General features: G+C 46.1%; 2 long non-coding RNA genes across 2 annotated transcripts in view; both read left to right on the top strand.

Annotated features, from left to right (window-relative positions):
- LOC135420382 (uncharacterized) overlaps positions 1-22,609 on the top strand; it is a 249,349-nt gene that overhangs the window by 95,151 nt on the left and 131,589 nt on the right. The window lies entirely within an intron of this gene.
- Positions 9,146-14,470, top strand: LOC135420044 (uncharacterized). Its single transcript, XR_010433311.1, has 3 exons — positions 9,146-9,408; positions 10,636-10,703; positions 14,303-14,470. It is a non-coding gene; the product is annotated as an uncharacterized LOC135420044 (long non-coding RNA).

The following is a 22,609-nucleotide window of genomic DNA, read 5'->3' on the forward strand; positions in this document are numbered from 1 at the left end:
CTGCCTTGAACAGACTCAGTTTGGGAGCTGTTTCATTTGAAGAACCCATTTCCCTGGCACTTTTTGGTGATGACTGTACATGAAATAGCATTTTTAAAACATTACCTGGCAGATGTGATTTGTTATCTCTCCACATCATCCTTCTGTGAAGATGCTCAGAGAAAATACAGCTGGGACTGCCTCTGTGCCAGTCATTGCCCTGCTTGCTCTGAGCACGGTCTTCAGAGGAACTTCTCCACAGCCATGAAGGACCTTGGTTTTTTAACATGTGCGTGGTGCTCCCACCAACCCAAAGCATTTGCTTGGAGCAGTGTCGTAAACAGTGAGACTTCTGGGAAAGCAGAGAGTTTTCAATGACCTACTGAGGAAGGACACTAGCGCCCTCAGTCTGATCCTGTCATTTGTGCTGATTCTCAAAGCAATCTGTTGGCTTGGAGAAACCAGGAGTGCAGGCATGACCCGGCTGTGCTGATAATGATACTCCTCTTGACTGTCACATTCCTTTTTGTAATGCAAGACCAAGACTTTTAGTGAATTCTTTACAAGCTGGTTCATACTCCCAGTTAAGTAATGCATCCATTATTCATCGAGTTAATTATGGCAGTTCCTAGGGACCAAACAAGAGCAGGGCTTAATTACAGTGAGTATCAGAGCCCCTGTGCCCTGATCAGTTGTACAGAAGAGGAGGGCAGGCAGGATGGGGATGGCTGCAGGGCACTCAGTCACAGACTTAGCCCTGTTCTCAGCAGTGTGTGTGACACGGCAGCCTGATTTCTGTGCTCTGTCTGCGTTGATGTGGGGGCTGCAGAGAGGAAAGCTATGAAGTGTGCCAGAACATGACATGAATGAAGAGCAGAAAATTGCTCTGTTCCATAGCTCCTTTTCTTCTTTTTTTTTTTTTTTTTTTTTTAAATCTTTTTTCCCCCTCTCCTTTCACGCCTGCCACCTTTTTCTGATCCATCTTCTTTTTTGTGTCACCTTTGGAAATCAGCTGGGTTACCTCAATGAAAAGGTTGTTTTCAAGGTGTGATGACTTAGAAACCAAGGCCAGTCCTGCTGAACAGAGAGGCCAGATGTGAATTGACTCAGGCTGGTGGCTCCTGGGCTAACAGTTTCCTGAAGGCCAGGGAAGCTGCGAGGGCTGAGCCTGTCATGGGTCTGTATTACTGTTTGTAGCTGAGTTGATTTAATTTCTACAGAGTGAGCACTGAGATGTGCTGGCAATGCATGTGGGCCTTGTGTGGGATAGGTGAGAGAAGCTCTGGTCTGGGGAAAGTCAACCTAGTGGACCCAAGTGCAAATTTTTCACGTGCACATACAAACCTGTGTTTGACTTCACTCTCTAGCTGGTGCAAATCTGGATGAGCAGGAAGGAGGAAGCATCCACCAGCTTTACAGGGTCTTCCTTGCTCTACTTAGTCCCCTCCAACTGGATTCTGTGGCACACACCCCAGTGGCACGCTGGGATGTCCTGCTCAGAGACCTGTCCTGCTCAGAGACCTGTCCTGCTCAGAGACCTGTCCTGCTCAGAGACCTGTCCTGCTCAGAGACCTGTCCTGCTCAGCATGGCGTGAGCACCTCCAGGGTTGGATCATCCTCCAGGGCAGCTCGTATTCCCTTCATGGGACTTTTGAGACATCATGCCTTGGACACTTTGGAGAGTCTTCTTTTGGTAGCTCAAGGTGGTCCTAACAGTAGGTGTGCAGGTCAGTGTAAAAGGCTGGTTTTGTAGGGTGCTGCTTCCTGCAGCTCTCGCTGTCCTCTGCCCAGGGGTTGGGCTGTTGGGGTCATATCCACCCACCTAATCCTTCTTCTGCCTTTTACTTGAGAGGTATCTGAGATCAGTCCCCTGAGGCAGGGCCCATGGACTCAGAGGTGCAGAGGTTCAGCTGCTGCGAACTCTCTCCTGGTTTTGGCATTCCTTGTTGAGCATTTGAGGGCTTTTGATGTATAAGGTTAGGTATGCGCTAGGCGGTGTTACTTGTAACCAGACCTGCACTTTACTGCTCTTCTGGGATCCCTCCTCCACCTTTGTGTTTTCAGAACCCTCCTGGCTTCACACCTTGCTCACTCTGCCAGCTGTGATTTACTGCTTCTGCCCTAACAGCCTCCTAGACCATGGATGCACTGCATCCTACAACACGTGCCTCTGGAAGGGGGGTGGTTGTCTGCTTCCCTGCTGTTCTTGCTGTGGATACCCAAGGGCCTCTCTGGGGTACTCTGACCACTGAGGAGGGTGCACAGCTGCTGTGACATGGCTGTTGGGATCCTTTCGGCAGCTCAGGTTGTGTCAATGTTGTATAGAGCACCCAGTGCTCTTGTGCAGCTGTTGGAGTTCAGATTAACTAAAAATTTGCTGTCCTGTGCACTCTACTGGAGTTTGGGAAGTTTGGCATCTCTGTATCCTGAAGAAATGGCCTTTTCTTTCAGTCTGCTGCTAATTAACTTGTAAACTAAAGAGAAAGGAATGAATTGGGAATGGCTCCTGTGGAGCTGATGGACATGGGCAGACTCAAAGGTGGATGCAAAAAGTTGACTTTTGAGTCCAATATTGCACTATCCTACCTTAGCCAGCACTCAGCACGCCTAAGAACTGGGGAAGGAAGGGCCTCTGTCCCACTGGGCCCAGTGCCTCTGAAGTGTGAGGAACTGTACTAGTTACTTTTGTTAACAGAAAAGAAAACTCCATAAATCTGTTTCCTATTGATGTTATGGCTATCCCTTGCTGAATGTTTGTGTGCAGATAATTCTGGTTACAAAACATCTCCTTGCTTACAATTTCCTTATCAAAACTAGAGGCAATCAGAATTCTCTCATGTGCAATTGTATGGGGCCAGGCCAGCGCTACTTTCTTGCCAAGAGTTTTTCCAGAGCAAATAAAAGATTTAGCTGGCATTTATGTAGATGGATTTTTTTTTTTTTGGTGCTTTTTTTGATTTTAGTGTTGTTGGGTTGGGGTGTTTTTTTGTTGTTGGCTTGGTTTGGTTTTTGTTTGGGGTTTTTGACTTTTTTGGGTTTTTTTCAGGTTTTTTTTGGCAATGCATTTGGATGATTTCATGTGCTCATCCTGCTTAAGATTGTCAGCATTGTTTGGAAGTCTTAGCTTTACACTGTCTCAGGTAGATGGCTGATAAGTCATTGTTGAACATTTTTATTCCTGCTTTGGCTGCTGAGTAGTTGAATACTGGTCATAGTTATGTTTTTTGGTATCTTTATTTCTCTGTCATTGAATATGAGACTAACACTAGCATCACCAATATAAAGTCCTATAATGGTCTTAGGGTGCAAAATGCTGGAAATGACATCAGTGGTGATGCCACCAAGTTCTGGGGTGTTTTAGAGGTGCCAGTGATGCAGCCTGGGATGGAATGGATGTTTACCATTCATTCCTTTGCCACAGCAGGAGCAGTGGGGCTTTTCTACAAAAATAAAGTTCCCCTTTCAGGTCTCTGTGTCGCTGTAGAAAATACAGAACATCCTCTTTCACTTTTAAAAGGAAATGATCCTAAACAAAGCACAGCCTGTGCTGTGGCCTCTAGGCAGATGGCCAGTGTCATTATCCTTTAAGGGCACATTAACAGCAACCTTCAGTTCAGAGGCGATGAGTTGTATCTCTCCCGTGAGCTGCCAGAACGGGGACAAGGCACGGATCCCTCTTGTGTTGTCAATGCTGCTGGACCAGATAGTGTCAATGGGAAAAACATTTATCCTGCTGTTTGCCTGTCTTCTGGACAGGGATTTGGAGAGGACAATGCTGCAGATAAATGGAAGCTACTGGACTGAAACAGCTCTGTGACCGTAGGCTCTTCTGCAGCCAGATGCAGTTAATAGATGCCACCCTCCACTGCATGTTTAGAGGAAGGCACAGTCTTCACAATAGGCCAAAATCACGGGCTTCTATTTGTACCATAATCATCTCTGGAAAGAAGTTTCTTGCTGATTAACATATGCCCAGAAGCATTTGCAATGAATAGGCCTCACAGTTTCGCCTTCTGAGCACCGCAGACATTTGGTCGTATCTTCAGCTGGTGAAAACTGGCATCGCTTTGTTGCCTTTCCAAGTCAATTTGCGACGAGTGAAGATTGGTCTTTCTGTTCTCCTTCACATGAAGGTCATGTAACTTTTGTGGCTTTGTGCAATATGTTCTTTCTAAAGAGAAATGAATGTGCAGTTGTGTTTTATTTTGCAATGTTCTTCTAATGTACCCAGTTCAAAGATTGGGCGTGCTTGACACACTTTCCACCCATTTCTTTCAAATTAATAATCCTCTGATGCCTCTCACGTGATCTGTTGGTCCTGCAGCAGTTTGAGCTTTGATGGAGTAGGAGTCTTTGAACAACAAGGAAGCACTGGAAAATCTGGGGAACTTCTGTTTTAGAGGCTTTGATACTGTGCTGGTACGCTGTCCTACTGTTAGGCTGCTTCAGTGTTTCCAGTCTCACAGGGTCATTTCATAATAGATATGGGAAGGATTCTCACTTGCATTGTCTGCAGTTTTCTTAGTCGCCTGGGGGAGACCATAACTTACCCACTAAGACTACCAGTACCTTGTTTTCAACAGGATCTAAGAGCAGGATGCTTCAAAGGCACAATGAAGGAAGTTAGAGAAGAACCAGCCCCCGCTGAGGGAAGTTCTCATTCTAAGGCCTCAGTAAGAGAGCTGGGAGGCAGACATTTTTCCACTCCCCTCCTTTCTTCTCTGTGATGATTAACAGTGTCAGCTGCTACTCACTGTGAGCAAAGGTTTAAGAATTTCTCTCACAGATAGTGCAGACATGAGTTGTTCTGCAGGCCTACTGAAATCAGGACTCAGCTTCCTGCCCAGTCAGGCTGTGAATCAAGTCCTCCAGTGTGGCAGGGAAGTGGATTGTTAGCTGGGTGTCCTCCAGACCTGCCTCCAAAGGGATCTTGAAGATGAGAGCTCAGAGCACTCTAGGAAGCTGGAGGAGTCCCTAAGCATTTACAGGAACAAAGTGACTTGAGAGGGTTTCAGGCACCGCAAGCAGTGAGGAGGAAAAGTCTCCTTTGAAAGCCAGTAGAGTTTGGGCTCCAAAACCCAGCAGAGGTTTTCAGGAAATACTGCCTCTTCTGAAAGGAAAACCACAGAGTTTTAGCTATGAATCCACAGCTGCTCCCAAGCTCTGGTTAAAGACAGAGTATCTGTAAAGGCCAAGCCCAGCAAACCTGGTACAAGTGGTCTGGGAAAGGAAGTGTCCTATAGGACAGGATCTCAGCTGCTTGAAGAATATCAGGGTGCACCACAGAATAATGGGGGGAAAAGCCAGCTGTGTCACAAGCAGCATGAGAAGTCAGATCTGCTTTCTAACATGTCCTTCTGGGGGTTCTTTGGTGTCAAGGGAGAGCACAGTTTATCAGCCCTTCCCTTGGTAGGGAACCAGCAGAGACTTCGTGCTCTGTTTGGCTTCCCATTTTTTCAAAGTTCATAGGAACTTGACTTCTCTTCTGGTTGAAATAGGACAACAATTCCCAGAGGCAATGGGGCACATGGAGTTGTCTCCATCACGAATTGGGAGGAGTGGCTGCAGATCACTTCTGTGAAGTTGCCACTTTCATAGGTCTGATGTCCACGAAGAATCAACTTTAAAGAGAAAAAGGTGACTGCCCTGTGACACCGAGTGCATCTATCAGTGCTGTTTCACTTTAAGCAGTCAGTAATTGATCTCAAAGGTCTTGTTTGTGCTTGGTGATGCCTCAGAAATCCTGAGTCACTCTTTACCCGAATTCACCCTGGTACATCTGTTTACTCTATGGTTGTATCATGGTTGGGAAAGTACTCAAGTATAAAGACAGTTAAAATTATCCTCTTCCCATAAACGTAGTCCTGCTGCTTTTATAATAAGAAAGTAGGTTGGATGTCACATTTCTTGATAAAACACAGCTGTGTGTCAGTCCCAGCATTTCTCAGGTATTGAGACACAGCTCAGTTCTGCTATCTGCTTGTACTCAGAATCTCCTGGCTGTTAAACTCCAGGAGGGCCAACACCCATTTATGCTTCCAAGATGTTGAGTACAAATTCCATTTATGTCAAACAGAAACATCTTGGATTACCCTCTCAGTTCCTACCCTTGACACAATTATAGGTCTGTATCAATGGGGAAGGACCAAATGAACATTTCCCCCCCCCCTTTTTAACTTTGAAAGGTGTTTGGGGCCATGTCCAGCTTGGCTCTGCCCTACATGTACTGCTGTCTATGTGCCTGCATGTCTGTGTCACTTGGATCCCTCTGTCTTTGCTAAGGATTATGATTATATACACAGTTAGTTGCTGGGGTCATCTGAAGTGCATTTGCATTCATTTTGCAGTAACTTGGTCACGAATTTAAGCTCTGAAGGGCACCAAGCAATTGTGTTTATCAGTAGGAGCTTTGCTTGCTATTGGACCCTTTTCTAAGTTATCTTCAACCTCAGTCATCACTGGCATCCTGGGAGCTTAACATCAGACAATTGTTTGAGTATTCATTAGGCTCTAAGTACTTAAACAGTGAAACTTCTACAAAAGCACCTCTGAAAGCTGAAGAAGAAAAGTATAACTGCCTGTAACTAAATTTTCCTGCTGGTAGCCATAAATCAGGAGGGTTTTAGTGGCTTTTGATGAGCATCTTAATGGGGACTATCAATCTGACTACTTTTAAAGGTTCAGCCGTTGTTACATTACTCAAGTGATCACAGATCCACTGATGACAGAGATAAACTCATATTCTGCTAAATCTTTCTCAGGTTATCTGAAATTGTGACCTGACAACTGCAATGCCTCTAACTGCCAGAAGTTACTAGTGTGCATCTTTCCAGGATGCTGATGCCATTTTTTCTTTTGTGGCAGCTCAGCTATTTGTCTTCCCATGTCTCCTACCTTCGTTTTCTACCTGTAGGCAATAGCATTGCCACTCCTATCACATGTGGCCCAGGACAGTTGGACTTAAAATTCAGATAAAAGAGAGAAACTAGAAAAGCAGTGTGTGAGCCAAAGTCATCAGGATTTTGGGATGGTAGAAAATTTGGGCAGCCGCTGCTGCTTCCCAGTCATATAATTCACTTTCCTCTCTCTAGCAGTAGGTGCAGCATAGCTACTTGAGAGTCTCACCCTTTCTATTTTGTTCCTGTTTCAAAGCTACCAGTAAAGAAAAAAGGTCCCCATGAACATCCTGTGGCTTAGGAATGTGAGAAAGCATAAATTGCTAGTCTTAGACACTTGTCTTCAAGCAGCTGTCCTGAAGGCTGTTTGAGCTGTAAAGCCCATCCATCACTTTGGCTGCTGACGCCAATGCCACTGCCGGAGAAAGATCAGTCAAGCTGGATTATCAAAGTCAAAGCCAGAGACAGCTCTTGTGGGAAGTGGTTGAGAAAGTCTAATATCTCAATTCCTCATTGCATAGGGAATAAAAAGGGGATTGTGCGTGAGGGGTGGGAATACCCTGTTTCTCATTATCTAAATGCACGGTCTTGAAAGAGAGGGTGGAGCCCCTGTGTAAAAGATAAATCATATTAATAGTTTGTTCCCCTGCTTTTGCCTTCCAGTGCTCTCTTCTGGGAGCTGGAGTCCCAGGGCTTTGCACGTGACCTCCTATATGGCTACAGAAGTAAGGGTGGGTTGGTTTTTGTTGTGAAAAGAAAGAGCCAGATGCGGGGAAACGCAAAACCCAGACCTGGAAAATGGAGTGAAAGCTCTTTCCTCATAAGAAAGTGACCACCTTCAGAGGTGCAAAGGCAGTCCCAGATCTCTGTCCCTGGTCGGCAGCACTGGCTGTGCTCCGGGCGCTGGCTGTGAGAGCCGTCACAGCGGAGCTGTCACCGGGGCTGACAGGCCGGCTGTGCCACGGGGAATGGATGTGACTGGTGCCATCTGTCTGTGCCGGTAGTGGGGATCCCCTCCGGGCACTGAGTGGCCATGGCAGCTTAGCACAGGGTTCAGCCTGGGAGCTGCAGCTCCGGTAGGTGTGAGGAGGAACGCCTGGAATTGTCTTTGGGGCACACGTGTGAGCTGAAGGCAGCGATTTGCACTGGGGTGTGATTCACTCACCAGCCCCATCTCTTGGCTCGATTCAGAGCATAAAGCAACACAGAAACCTTTCTTTTGTTTTGTTTGGGTTTTTGTGGGGGGTTTGTTTGTTTGTTTGTTTTTGCTTTGTTTTGTTTTGTTTTTTTTTTTTTCATTGGAAGCTGGGGCTTTTTGATAGGTATGGGTGTTCCAAACCCAGCTATTTCTATCAGGACATTTCAGGACTTTTGGAGGGAGTGTGTGTGAGAACATGTTTTTGTAACCAAACCCCATCTTTTCCCACATCTCTGCCGCCCCATGTGGGATTTCTTGTGGGGGATGTATATGTGACTCAGATTTTAGGAAAGAAAACTTACCTGAGAACCAAAACCTCTTTCAGAAAAGTACTGTGATAAACTTTTTCCAGTTCCATGAAATGTTTCTCAGAAGGCAGGAAACAATTTCCTGCCTCCCTCACTGTGGTTAAACAAGGCTGAGCAGTGGATGGGCAAGATGAAGCTTGATGGGGGCGAAGGGCCCTGCATGCCCTGGGGATGGCGGGCACAGGCTCTAAGCTGGCAAAAGCCAGCAAGCTCCCACCCACGCCTGCAGAGAACCAGGAACTGCAGCACTGGGAATGTGTCCCAGCAACAGCTCAGTAAGTGCTGAATAAGAAGATATAGGTATTTGCTAAAGGCCAGGTACCTAAATCTGTCTTCAGGGGGAACTTTGTGCAGAAATCCACTGAAAACCAAGGAAGTAGCATCCTTTTTGGACCTGCAGGAGAGACAGTTCAACACTATGTATGTCAATTGAGCAGGGAGGTAAATTTCAATAAAAGAATGGAGCTCAGGGCAAGCTTTAGCTTGCCCTGTGCAGTTTGGTAGTGCCAAGATACCCTCTAAAAAGTTGTTGAAGCTTCTCTGGTAGCAGACTTTTAGGAGAACTGACACGAGGCATAACCGCAGTGCAGGTAACATGCTCACTGCTTCCTGCATGAATTCATCACTGGCTACTTTGTCCCCCACCAGATTTGATTTAAGTCTCTCAAACTGCATTAAAAATTGAAAGAATGGTGCTATTAATTTCCATGGCTGCTGATTGCAATCATCTTGTTGCATTAGGCAGTTCAGTGGTTGGGTCAAGCTGTGGTGTCGTTACAATGACAGAGCGAGACGGGCTGCGCAGGGAAAAGCGAGCTGGGCTCTGCTCCGTGGTGACTCCCCCACTCCAGTGGGTCTTGCAGGAGTGGTTTTGACTTGCCTGCCCCATGGAAGGGATGTCATGTCACAGTGAGTGACTTCCATAATAGCTACTGGTCTTGGCTGTCTTGGCAGAGTGGCCAAAGACTGAAGGCACCACGGGGAATGAGCTCAGGGCTTGCTCTAGAAGAGACCTCTTTAGTTAAGGGTCAGGACACATGGACAGGCAGCAGTAAAGGGGGACTTTGGGATTATTTGTAGACAGACAGCTGACATCAACCTGCAGGGCTGCTTATTGCAGTGTATTTCACTGTGATTTAAAATCTGGGGTATTTTTAATGCTTAAAAAAAAAAACCACCAAAAAACCACCAAAAACCTTAAAGAAAGCAAGAGGAAGAGGGTCTGACATAAAAGGTTGAAAGAAATCAAATGAGCAGTTTTCCAAGAGTTACATGTCTGGATATTGCTCTGGGTGAAACATGACTTGTTTTCCAAGATTAGCTCTCAGTTTATGCCTCAGTAGTGGAGCATCCATACTGGCTTTGGCCAAAAGCTCACCTTAACTTAGTACCTTGTCCTTGACTGGAACTAGTAATACATGCTTAGGGAGAGCATGAGAGAAACTGTTTGTAGTGTGATCCTCTGGCATAACCTCTGGCCCATGGTCCCATATGCTGGCATCAGCATCCTGATATTTCTTTGGTGCACCCTTGTTGTTGCAGTGGTTCTAGTTTTGGAGTTTGGTCTGGGTTTTTGTTTGGCCTTAGAAGTGGCCTGACTGCAGCAATCAAGGCAAGCAGAGCAAAGCATTTCCAAATTCTTGGTCATATTTGAGAACTCTCTGAATTACTGTATGGCTTACGTGGATGCTATGCTAGGAAGAAAGAGGAAGCATTGTTTTGGGTGGTGGGTTGCCAGTGGCTCAGAACAGCCTCGTAACCTCCTGGGTGTGAAGTCAGCCTTGTATCAGGCACTGGTGCTGGTAACAGCAGTGTAATCTGGCCCAGGAGTTATTCCGTGTGCATCCCCTGCTCCTTTTGTGGTTTTGAATTTCCCTAAAACAGTTTTTTCCTAAACTTAAAAATGCCCTTTGCTGCGTTTTTATTTCTTTTTGTGGGTGGTATTGTCTCCCTGAGAAAATGAATTTGACAGTGAAATACCACGTTCCCATTTCTCAGTTATTCCTCTCTGTGCCTGGAGACCTCTGTTCCCTACTGTATATGTTTTGATATAAAGTTCTTGTACAACAGATGTGTTACATAGGCATGTGCTATCTATTGACTATACAGCTTCTTCTTAACTGAGGTGTTCATTTACTTGAATTTATACCTGTTCTTTAAAGATGAAATAAGTCCACTTCTTGAGGGTTTGACTTCACCTATTCAGACCAACCCTGCTGGTCAGAGCACTCTATCCGTTTTTATTCAATAACAGAGTTAAGCTGGTCACTCTGAACTGTCCTCTCCAGGAAGCAGCCTCTGACATGGCAAATAACACACCAGGTGGGTGTCACATAAAGGTCTATCATTTGGATTTACACCTCTCTTCTCTAGGGAGGGGAGCTATTCTTTGTCAGGAAATAAAAATGCATTGATTTAGATATCTAGGCAATATCTGTAGAATGAAAATGATTGAAAACTTAAAGTGGACTTAAAGAGATGGCAGCAATACTCCCCTGGGCTGTATGCAAGAGGAGCTGTTGCATTTGAGGAAGAAGTGCTGAGGTATTTAGATGACTGTTCTGTTTGGCTTTGTCACAGAAGGAGGGATGGTGTAAAGGGCCAGGTGGGGGTCAGAACAGCTTTTATGTTTGGGCATGGTCAGGGAGAAATAACATGCTGTACATATTGCAGCTGACACAACAGAGACCCATTTGGCTTGGAATATAGGGCAATAAATGCAGTCAGGTGATTCAGGGGTGTTGTGCATAAGTCTGCCAGGTAGTTAGGGGAGAGCGGATCAGGAAATAATTATGGCTGATAAGGGGAGCTTGTAAGGAGGCCAGCACCTTCTGTGACCATGAAAGGGGTTAATGATTAACTGTTATGGAAAAGCTAGAAGCACATTCTTCCTTTCCTTCGAAGTCACACCCGGCTGCTCTCCTGCATCGTTAACTTGAGCACTGCAAAGCTGAACACAGAGCGCTGAGAGGGAACCAGCTTTAATTTAGGGCAGCCTCCAGGATGTGAATGGGGAAGCTGGATGATTCTGGGAAGGGCATGGTTGGCAAGGTGCTGTGTCTGCCCAGGTGCCTGGATCTCCTGGAGTTAACTCCTGGGGAAATCCATACAGCTCCTGGGGCAACTGGAGGAGATTGCTGTCCCCTGTATATTGCAAATGAACCCTCACCCTGGCAATGGGCTCATGTGGGTGGATGACAGAAAGCTGTGTGGCTTGAAAATGGATTTGGGGAAAAGATGCAAGAGGGAGAAGAGAAACATCCTGTACTTGGAGTAGATGTGGCAGTGCGTGACTCAGGTGCTTCAGGACAGGTACACTGACACACGCAGAGTGCAGCTTCCCAGGACCTGATCTGGGCACTGGTTTTGAGCATCTCTTTTCTTCTGTTTCCATATGCAATGATGAAAATGGCAGATGTCAATAGAAACAGCTCTTGCCACTGCATTGTTGAATGGACAGCCTGTAGATACTCGCCTCTCATTTCACAGATTGTTCTTCCCCCTCTCTGCTCATCCTGCACATTTACAGCACAGTACAGCCCTAAGGTGTCGCCTTGCTCATGCTGTGTGCTCTGTATATTCCTAGGGTTGGCCAAGGGGATGCAAGGATGGGGACCACACAGCAGGGTGGCCGTGCCTCTGGTTTGGATCAGCCTTTGCACCAGAGAAAAACACCATCTCCTGTGTGATGGCTGTTCCTTCTGTCCACAGCTCCACCCAGAAAACTGAGGGCAGAGCCGCACTCGGTGCTTGGCAGGCACCAAACTACAGTCTTGAGATTCACTCCATGTAGGGAACTGGCCCTGAATGTTAAGACACTGGTGGTGTTAAATATAGACAGTGGGAATGGTGCCAGAGCCATAATTCGGATCCTTTGCAACCTTTCTGTGCAGCTGTTAGAGTGTTTGCTAGTGATTGTACTTGATTAATGCTATCTAATTAATTTTTATTCATTAGGTCACATTTAGTGATTAGTGTCTTGGTTTCAGCTGGGATAGAGTTAATTTTCTTCCTAGCAGCTGGCACAGTGCTGTGTTTTGGATTTAGAATGAGAATAATGTTGATAACAAGAAAGATGGAGAGGTAATTTTTGCAAGAGCATGTAGTGACAGGACCGGGGGGAATGGCTTCAAACTGACAGAGGGCAGGGTTAGATTAGACATTAGGAAAAACATTCTTCTCTGTGAGAGTGGTGAGGCACTGCCACAGGTTGTCCAGAAAAGTTGTGGATGCCCCATCCCTGGAAGTGTTCAAGGCCAAGTTGGATGGAGCTCTGAGCAACCTGGTCCACTGAAAAGGGTCCCTGCCCATGGCAGGGAGGTTGGTACTAAACGATCTTTTAGGTTTCTTCCAACCCAAACTATTTTGTGATTCTATGATAGCCCACTGATGTTTTAGTTGTTGCTGAACAGGGCTTGCACAGAGTCAGGAACTTATCAGCTCCTCACCCCACCAGTGAGGAGGTTTGGGGGCACAAGAAGCTGGGAGGGGTCACAGCCAGGACAGCTGATCCCAAGTGGCCCAAGGGGTATTCCAGACCATGTGGCACCATGCTCAGTGTATGCACTGTGGGAAAGCTGCTCAGGAACTGGCTGGGCATTGGTAAGCGGCTGGTGAGCAGTTGCTTTGTATATTCAATTTTAATTTTAATTACTATTATCCCTTCCATTTCTGTGCTACTAAAATGTCTTTATCCCTACCCATGAATTTTACTTTTTTTTCCCCTAATTCTCTCCCCCATCCCACTGTGGGGGGAGAGAGCAGGCGGCTATGTTGTGTTCAGCAACCTGCCAGTTTAAACCACGACAGGCCCAGCTATAACCCTCTGCACAGTCCACCTGCAGTTAGCACTAATTTTCCCTGCTCATATTTGCCCCTGACAAGACAAGATGCTGCCAACCCCACGGACCCACCGTGCCGAGCCCACATGGCATGTAAAGGTGTGTTGTCAGGCCAGGGGCAGTGGGGGCAAATCCATGGACTGTTGTTGGGACTGTTGTTGCTGTATGTGTTGGATAATCTTGGCCAAGATCCAGACCCCATCACCATTTCTGAGAAAATGACGTCATTAATGCATCGTTGTAATCGATAGGCCATGGCCCTGGTTCAGCAAGACACTTAAGTGCACGGCCAGTATCCATCACACAGTCTGGCACCTGGATGAGTTGCTTTATTTTTTTTAAGAACCTGCTTTCACATTTAAAACTGGATTTGTGCTAAACTGAGGCTTTTGTGCCTACAAAGAGCGTCAGCCAGGTCCTGGCCACGAGGTGCCATGTGCTCACAGCACAAATAGGGCCTCAAAACTGGGAGAACAAAAAGCTGAGAAAAGCCCAGAAATGGGAGAGTCTGTTACCAAACAGTGCTTTCAGCCTCTTATGGCCCTCCTTACCCACACAGAAGGCTGATGCAGAGATCACAGATTTTGGAGTGGAAGGTGTGAACTTGGCTAAATTACATTTGGCTGTCCTTAGTGCTGGCTGAGCACTCAGTGTCCAGGAGACAAAGGGAGAGACATAACCTGCTTAAATGGGGGAAAAAGTGATTGGGGATTTCTTACAATGAATACTGGAGGGAAGTAGGAACTTGGACTTATTTTCAATGCACATCTTAAATGAATCCTTCCAAGGATTTTTTTTTTCCCTTAACATTCTTATTTTTAAAAAATTCTGTAATTTTGAAAGTGTTTCTTTTGGTGTGTTTTTGGGTTTATGGTTTGGTTGTTGTTTTTTTTTAAAGGATGATTTAGGAACAGTTGTGAAGCAATTGTTCATTAGACTTACAACAAGGTTTCATTTATTTTTAATTCTGTTCAGCTTTTCATCAGTTTAATACTTATCCTTGCATTTCACTAGTTGTTATTTATCCCACTCAGTTATGTGTCTTAAAAACATTAGTGTCCCCTCACAAATCTCCTCTAGAAAATTGAAATGAAGGCAGAGAGTTTCAAACCACCTTGAGAACAGCTTCCAAGGACCACCTTAGCCTGAGCCACAGTGAGCAGCAGGAGAAGTGGGATCCTATAACCTCTTAGGTGCTTTGGACAAATTACCTCTAAATGTTAAAGCCCAATTACGTAAGTGCTTAAGCAGAACCTCACTTTAAAGCACACAGCCAGTGTTGTCCCTACTGGAAAAACCATATGCTGGGGGTTCAGTGATTACCATCAGCTAGGGAATGGCTGGATCTATTCACCTCCTGGGAAGCTTTGCTGCAGGCAGGTAGCAAGGAGGAGGAGTCATGAGCTTCAGGTGTTGAGCTAGTGCCACCTGGAATTATATATGTTGACTTGGAGGGAAGTGGTGTGATTTATGCACCCATCAGTGTACTCAGCAATGGTTTGGGGTTTGTTTATAATTGCTGGGACTTGGAGATTTTAAGCAGCTTCCTTTTTGCTCCCAGCTATGGCCATCCAATTGCTCTGCTTGCAAGGACTAGAGAAAACGTGAGACAGCAGGAGCTGGAGACAGAGCAGCTGTGGAACAGCTTTGGCAGGGCTTGTCTTGAACTGGACCACTTTATGGTCCTGATCTTATCCTGGACTAGACTCATATGGAAACTACTTTCCGCTGCCATGGCTCAAGGAAGAATGACCTGCTTAGCACCAAACCCTCCTTCCTTTCCCAAGAAACCCTTTTGTCCAGTTTGTCCAACTGACTGTTGTAAGGGTTAATGTGCCTGAGACCTAACACGGAGCTTGTGGCCCCTTGGGTTTCACTGAGCTTGAGGGTCTCTCTTCAGTGTGTAAAACGAAATTAAAACCCAAAAAGCCATCCTGTCCCAGGGCTGGCTGTTCTTGCAGCACCCTTTTTTTTTTTTTTTTTCCCCACCACAGCACCCTCAGAGCTGGCACAGCTGGAGCAATCTCAGTTCCTGTCTTGTGGGAAGGCTCTGAGGTGGGTTTGCAGCCGATGAGTATTTCTCTGGGGGAACTATACATGGTCATTTTGCCCTTAGCTGGAGCTGGTGGCTGAAGTGAAAAACCAAGTGATTCAGAGTTTGAGGAGTGATTCAGAGTCAGGCTCTGGGAGAAACTTCCCTAATTCTGCATTCAGCTAAATGCAGGGGCAATGCTCTGGCTTGAGATTCAAGTTAGCACTTCTATCTCCATTGGTTCTTATCTGGAAGTGGCATGATGTATCCTGAGATAAAAGGTTTAGTTTAAATGTATACAAATCTGCTGATGTCCCAGTACCTTGCCTTCTGTATGCCATCACCCTGTGATTGCAGTGGCCTTGGGGCCAAGCACCTAATGATGATGGGTGAAGGGTTTTACACTGAAGTGTAAAATATGCTTTGGTTGATGATTGGATTTAGTAGCTGAAATCATTCCCCTGCTGGTTTGTTTTTTTAGCCAGACATCCCTGCTGAAGCACCAAAGTGTTAGAGGAAAGTGACCCTCTGTGGGCTCTGGGGTGTTGGGTCACCAGGATGAAGTTTGGACAATACTGGGAGAAATAAATGTGAAGGGCCCAAAGCCTCATGTCACAGTTGGAGATGGCTCGTATGGACCTTGCTGAGAGCTGTTTGATGCTGTGTGCTGGAGCACAGCTGTGTCATATCTGGCACCAGCTGTTGGGCAGCTGTAAACTCAAAGCTAGAAAAGCACCATAGAGCCAGGAAGGCTTTTTCAGCTCTCTAAGAATTCCCTCCTTCACACTGGAAGCACAAGCCAAGACCAGCCAGGAGGGACTAGTTCTGTAGTAAAGAGGAAATGTTTTTTCTTTGAACCTGATAGCCTTCACATTGCTGGAATTTGCCTTAAAAATGGGGAAAAAGAGGTTTTCCCTGGATTAATATCTCCCTAGACTTGATTTAGCATGCCTACAGTTCAGAACAATGTTTGTTTTTATTTGGTGGAGAAGTTAGGAGAGCCTGGCATGGCTGGACATGAAGTCACGCATTCATAGTGTTTATGAATTCTTCTGTGAATGTATGGAAAACATGTATCATTGTTTCAAATTCCAGTGCTGAAAATAGTGCAAATAAATGACTGTGAGTCAGAAGAAGGTGAATCACTGTAAGGTAGCTTTACTGTCAATCATTTAAGAGCACATATATTATATGGGTGATAATTTGGCTAATTAGAGCAGACCTTTGAGCATTGATATCCAGGGTTTTCAAAGGGGCCTAGCAAAATTAGGTCTAAGTCCTTCTGCTATCAGTGGGATGTGGATATGTACTTCTTTTAAATGCTCAGCTTAGCGGAACACCTAAAGAATTTTATTTAGATGTTTAAATGAGAGCAGTGTTTCCCCTGAGTGCTTGGGCAGCATGTTCCTAGCAAGCAAGAGGCACAGATTGGCTCTAGACAGAGACCTACAGCCTGAGCCAGCCCCACTTCAGTCTCTGTTTATGCTGGAGCCCAGCAGAAGGACTCCAGAAGGAGTATGAGTGGGAAGAGCCCTCTGGCCCTAGGAGCACCATGCCTGCAGTGTCATCTAACCATGGCAGCTCTGTCCTATAATCCTGGCCAACACCGCCTGGAGGGGACATCTGTATGTGTGAGCAATGGCACTGTCCAGAGTAAAATGTGAGGGGGCAGGCAGATAATCCCATGGGAGAGATCAGGCTGGGTTAGGATGGTTTGTTTGCTGATGTGCAAAGTGACTCTTGTTTATCCAGCAGTAAAGCTGCATGTTTCTCAAAGGGGAAGGGTTTGCCCAGACACTGATGCTTCCAGCAGAAGGCGCTACTGTGTCCCCGACTGCAGAACCACTGGAAGGCTTTGCAGCCTGATGATTTGTTCCCCGCCTCCACTTCTACCCTACCACAGGCAGGGTGCATGGATTGTGCTGTGGATGTCAGCCAGGCAAGAGTTAAATGCAGTTGTGGAGCAGATGGCTTACCTTTAAAAGCACAGTGGGAGACATGTACCTCTGATCTTGTATAGGACCCTGTTTTCTTGCTGGCAGCACAGCCTGCTCCAATTAGAACACAAGGGCTGAAACAAGGCCTGGAGTCTGTCTATCCCCTGCTGTGGTGGTGGCACTGTCACTGCTTTTGTGGTAAGTAGGGCAATTCCAGTGCCAGTCACCTCTCTGAATGCAGCCTTGCGAAGACATGTGCAAAGTCATTGATTCTTCTTTAGCCCCAGTGTGTTTTCCCTTTGTGAGATCATGGAGCTGGCAGGACAGCCCTGCCTGCAGAGGATTTGCTTCCACTTGGGCTTCAGCCAGGCAAGACAGGAATCCTAAGTGCTTGCTGCTTTATGGCTCATCTAGAGCAGCAAAGCTTGGTGCTTTCTTCTCCAGTTCACCCTCTCAGCACAGCGTGGCCCAGGGGAATTTTTGGCTTTTTTTGCTGTTAAATGGGTTTACTCAGGGCAGGCAAAGGAAGAACGGAAGCTTCTTCATCACGTGGGTATGATGGTCATGTCTTGAAGGTCTGGCAAAGGCACAAGGCAGCACAGACACACAAACACCAGAGACAGGAGCATTACCTGGCTGCTGCACTGTCTGCCACCAAAGTGTCTTTATGTGGTGGGTCAGGAATCAAGGTGAAGGGGCTGAATTGATGTAAGGCCAGAGTGGAAGTGAGCAACAGGGTTGGGAACTCGGTCAAGTTCCCAAATGGCAAGGCTCTCCAGCGTTGCAAGCTCTTCCCATGCTGCTTCTGTTCTCAGGAGATTTTCAGGCTGGTAGTAATGTCTCTGCAGGTAACAGCCCTTGATGAGACCCTCTGATAGACTTGTTAAGGCCATGCCTTGAAGGCACGTACAAATCTAACCTCCTCTGGCGATGGACTGTCCATCAGGGAGTTGTACTGTAGGAGAACTGACTCCAAAGGCTGCTGGAGGGGTGCCAGGACTTGCTGTTGAGAAGAAATCCCTGCCTGACCTGAAATTTCTGCTCAGGAATCACTTGCTACCCTAGTGCGTAGGCAGGACCCTACTGAGGTCCTGTGCTGTTTTACACAGAAAGTCGTCCAATGCGTCTTCCAAAACAAAAACTTCTGGTTGCTGTCAGGGAATGAAGCCCAGGCTGCCCCAGTCTCCCTGGGTCTGCTTGTTTCCCAGTTGAGAGACCTATGCCCAGGTATGCCACCAAATTCCTGCATGACTTATGGTTCCCAGTTTGGGAATTCAGCGAGTGGAATGGACCAAGCAGCTTATTTGAAATCCCTACTCACCACTCTGTAATTAAGAACAAGAGAGAGATTTGCTGTTAATTAGCTTTCATTGACCCACTTTTGACCCTCCAAATGCCGTTGTGGTGCACTAGGTCTCTGAGAAGGCATGTCATCCTCCTCTCTGGGGAGAGATTAATCTTCATTACTGTTTTGCATTAGCCTGGCTCTCTTCGTTAGCTTCTCATTAATGTTCTGGCAGATTGGTGCTGTCAGCTGAGGAAGGAACGTTCATATAGAACATTGTTGGGAAATACACTCACTTCCTATGGTACAGGAATGGCCCAGGGCACTGTTGCCCAACCATTGTGGCAAGACCCTGGCCATTGCAGATGGACTGGTAGCAGCAAATGATGGTCATGGATAGCATGGCACGTGGAGCAGCAGCAGGCCATGTTAAACCACATTGGATTTGTTCCTCTGCTCACCTAGACTGGTGTCCCCCTTGATTGTCTCATCTGCATCTTGCTTCAAGTCACCAGGGTTTCTGGGTCCTCCTTAGGTTGAGTTCCCATCACAGAACAGCCCCTGCTTATCTCCATGGGAGGCTGCAGCACTAACACTGGGGACTAAATGAGGTACAAGCCCAGGTTTCCTATCAATCAGGACACAGCCCTATGGCTTTTCACCTGGAATGAGAATGGAGGGATCCAGTGAGAGTTCCCTCACAGAAATCTGACCAAAGTAAGGAGGAAGTGGAGACCCTCCAACCTTAAACATAAATGTTTACCAGAAGAAAGGTCTGCACCAATAATTCACGTTGTTCTGCTGTTCTGTGGTTTCCCTGTGGTGTCTAAACCAGGAGAAGGGCTTTAGTTTCCCTTTACTGCACTCATGTGGGGTTGCAGAGGTTTGCTTGGCTGTTGTCTGTGTCGTGGTCCTGCTATGAGGACAACACAGCTAACAAGGAATAACGGGATGGTGTTTGTTGTGAGTCCCAGCCACGGGTCAGCCCTAAAGGAGTGACCCTCACAGCCCGTCCTGTGAGGGAGAAAATGAATCATTTCTAGTGGCTTGCCAGGAATTGGTGAATGAGTCAATGGACAAGTCAAGAGCCCACCTCTCCTGGCTCCCAGGGCTGGCTGGTTTATTCGGCTCTGGACTTTGGAGAGCAGAGAACATTGCTGGTGTCACCTGGAAGTGCTGTGACTGACGTAGAGTGCGGCTTGCTGTTCTCTCACAGCTACTTCAAAATCCCACAAATCATTATCTAGAAGTGATTAATTTCTGTACAAGTGCTGCAAGTGAGATACGTATCAGGGTTATAGCAGTCTGTTGCAACATTACATCGAGTTTCATTGAAAACCTGAGGTCCCGGGTCAAGGGGTTGTTTCTTTTCAACACCACACCTGGTTGCTGAAAGAAGCTGCTAAATGCAGCCCTTGAAGGTTGCAAAATTCAAAGGGAAATTGTGAAACGAAAAACATACATTAAAAAAAAAAAATCAGCCATTGTTTTTAGATTTCTTGCATTCTTTTTAAATTGTGGGGCCCAGAACTGCACATAGTAAGACATTTGACTCGCCCAATGGCCTCGGGATGTGGTCCCTTAGTTTAGACCAGAAAAGAACAACCCCTTGCTTTTCACGGGGTCACCTGTGTTACCGTGGGCTGTGGCACTGGGCATGGACAAATGCCTGGGATTGGGGCCTTTTATTCTGGGCAGCAAAGGCAGCCTGGTCAGCACCCCAGGCTAGGTACTCAAACACAGGGCCATTTCCATTCAGGGACCAGAATGAAGTTAAGCTCTAGGATGCCCATGGAACTTGTTAATGGGCTGGGGAAGATGAGAGTCCTCAAAGTGCAGGCAATCCCTTCCCAAAGTGCTTGTTATCTTGAAGAGTGTGACATCTCAACACCACTCAGACTGGGATGATGTGAGGAAGCTGGGAAGGAATTGGATGTGATGCTTTAAATGTGTCTCAGTGTCACTGGTGATAATTGTTTCTGGTGGAACAAGAGCCCGGAAAACCAGGAAGAAGCAAGTTGTGAGAGAAATGTAGGAACTGTTGGGTCAGCTGGTCTGAGGAAGCTCAAAAATACAACAAGTGCCTTTGTAAACATGGGACATGTTGCCTGTGAGGGGGACCTGGATGAAATCCTATCAGTTTAAAGCAATTTCCTCCTTTCTTCACCTACCTGGAGTGCCCCGGGGCTTTGCACTTGCTTTGTAAGGTAGTTGTTGGTGCAGGTACTTGGGACTTTTCAGGGTGTGCAAACACAATCTTCATATCTGTTGCTTGGATTCGAAGTTTCGATGTTTGGACACATCAGGTGTGTGGTATGTTCCTAATCTCCAAGTGGATGAGGGTAGTTCTGATGATCAGGTTGGAGAGGCAAATACTCACCACTACATATTTCAATGTTCCTTTGAACAAAGGGCTAAAAAATGTGATCTATTGTCTCAGCAAACATTCCTGTCAGGGAACATATTTACTAGATTGTTGGCAAAAGCAAGATCTGAAGGGATGTGAACTCACTCCAGGGTAATTTTGTTTACACATTTCAGATACACGATTGCAAATAATTTTGCTTTCTGCTCCCTGTGCCCTAGTGAGCACTAACCAGGGGAAAGAGTTTCCTGCCAGACTCAAACAAAACTTAACCTCTGTCTTAGCACGAGCTGAAGAACTGGGCTCATTCAAACTGGGGTTGGGAAGACAGGGCCTTGTGCCTGTGGAAAATGGGGCTTTTCCAGTGGTGGCATGATGTTCAGGACTCTTAATGGTATTTTGAAATACTGCTGCAGCTCCCAGTGCAAGTTCTGGGGGATCCTTTGGTCAGCTGCAGTTTCCATGGTGCTGCACTGGTTCAGCCCTTCCCTGAGGATGGAGGCTGTGTTTGACAGATCTCCAGCAGATCTCCATCAGTGTGGTTCCATGGTGATGTCACAGAGAGAGAGAGAGAGAGAGAGAGAGAGAATGGAAGGTAAGACAGGCAGGCCACAATTTCCAAGAAATACTGTGGTCATCTTGCCATATGCAAATAGTTTTTGGAGGGCAAAACTGCAATTTTTTATTTTTTTCATAAAACAACATAGTGAAAACTGTCCCAGCTGTACTTTTCCCGTTCAAGCCTACTGCAATGGAAAACTTGTGATCACACCTACCTATTAATAGCACTGTGTTAATTACTGTAGCATCCTAAGCCACTGATCATCAAACATGGCCAGTTTTGGTCATTTCAAGTATTTTCCCATTAAAAGGGAACCTTCATCCTAATTAAGTAACAGTTGCAACATTTAAAGAAAAAAATCCCTCAATGAGATGAAATGCACAGCTGGAAGGGATAGAAATAGCACTGGCAGAGGAGGGTCTGGAATAAGGACTTGTGAGGTGGGGGGTGCTGAGATACAGGATGTGGTTGTGCAAGGAGGAGAACTGCTACATCTCCCAGCTAAAAATAAGGTAAAGGTAGAGTATGTCAGAAATGTCTAGACAAGGTGGAAAACTTATTACAAGTATTGGGGAGGGGGAAAAAAAAAGAAAAGGAGAAGAAAAGAGAAACAAAGAAGCTAGTAGATTGCATGATTATATGCTGCCTAAGGGAGACAGGTTGAGATTATATAATTCTCCAGGGAAACTCTACACGAAACAATTATATGTTCAATTGGGTGCACTATGTTAGGGTTTTTAAATTGAAAGAAAAAAAAAGAGGTTGAATGCTCAAAAAAGTGTGGAGGAGGGTAGTGAAGTGCTGAGCTGAAAATCTTTTTTTAAATCTTTATATGTGCTGCATAGTGGGGGAGAAAGAGACAGCAGAGAAAAGGATGCATTTGACACACGTCAGAGATATCAACAGCTCCAGTGACAATTTAAAGGAAATTAAATGGAAACTTAAAGGGAAGCATTTTAGAGCAGAAGTCCCAAAAGCACTTAAAAATATCGAACATCAGAAAAGCTCAGTGTCTGCCAGCAGTGGGGGATCAGCTCCTGCCACGACTGACATGAGATGCTCAGTGGGCCAGGCCTGTGTCAGCCCCGAGACACCAGGACTCAACCTGGTGCACATCGAAAGCTGGGCCAGAGCACAGGAGAACCTCCAGGGCAGACAGTTCCTTCCAGCAGGCAAAAGCTTTGAAATCCCAGCATCTTAGAGTGA

Source organism: Pseudopipra pipra, chromosome 11 (assembly GCF_036250125.1).
Source record: "Pseudopipra pipra isolate bDixPip1 chromosome 11, bDixPip1.hap1, whole genome shotgun sequence".
Lineage (NCBI taxonomy): Eukaryota > Metazoa > Chordata > Aves > Passeriformes > Pipridae > Pseudopipra > Pseudopipra pipra.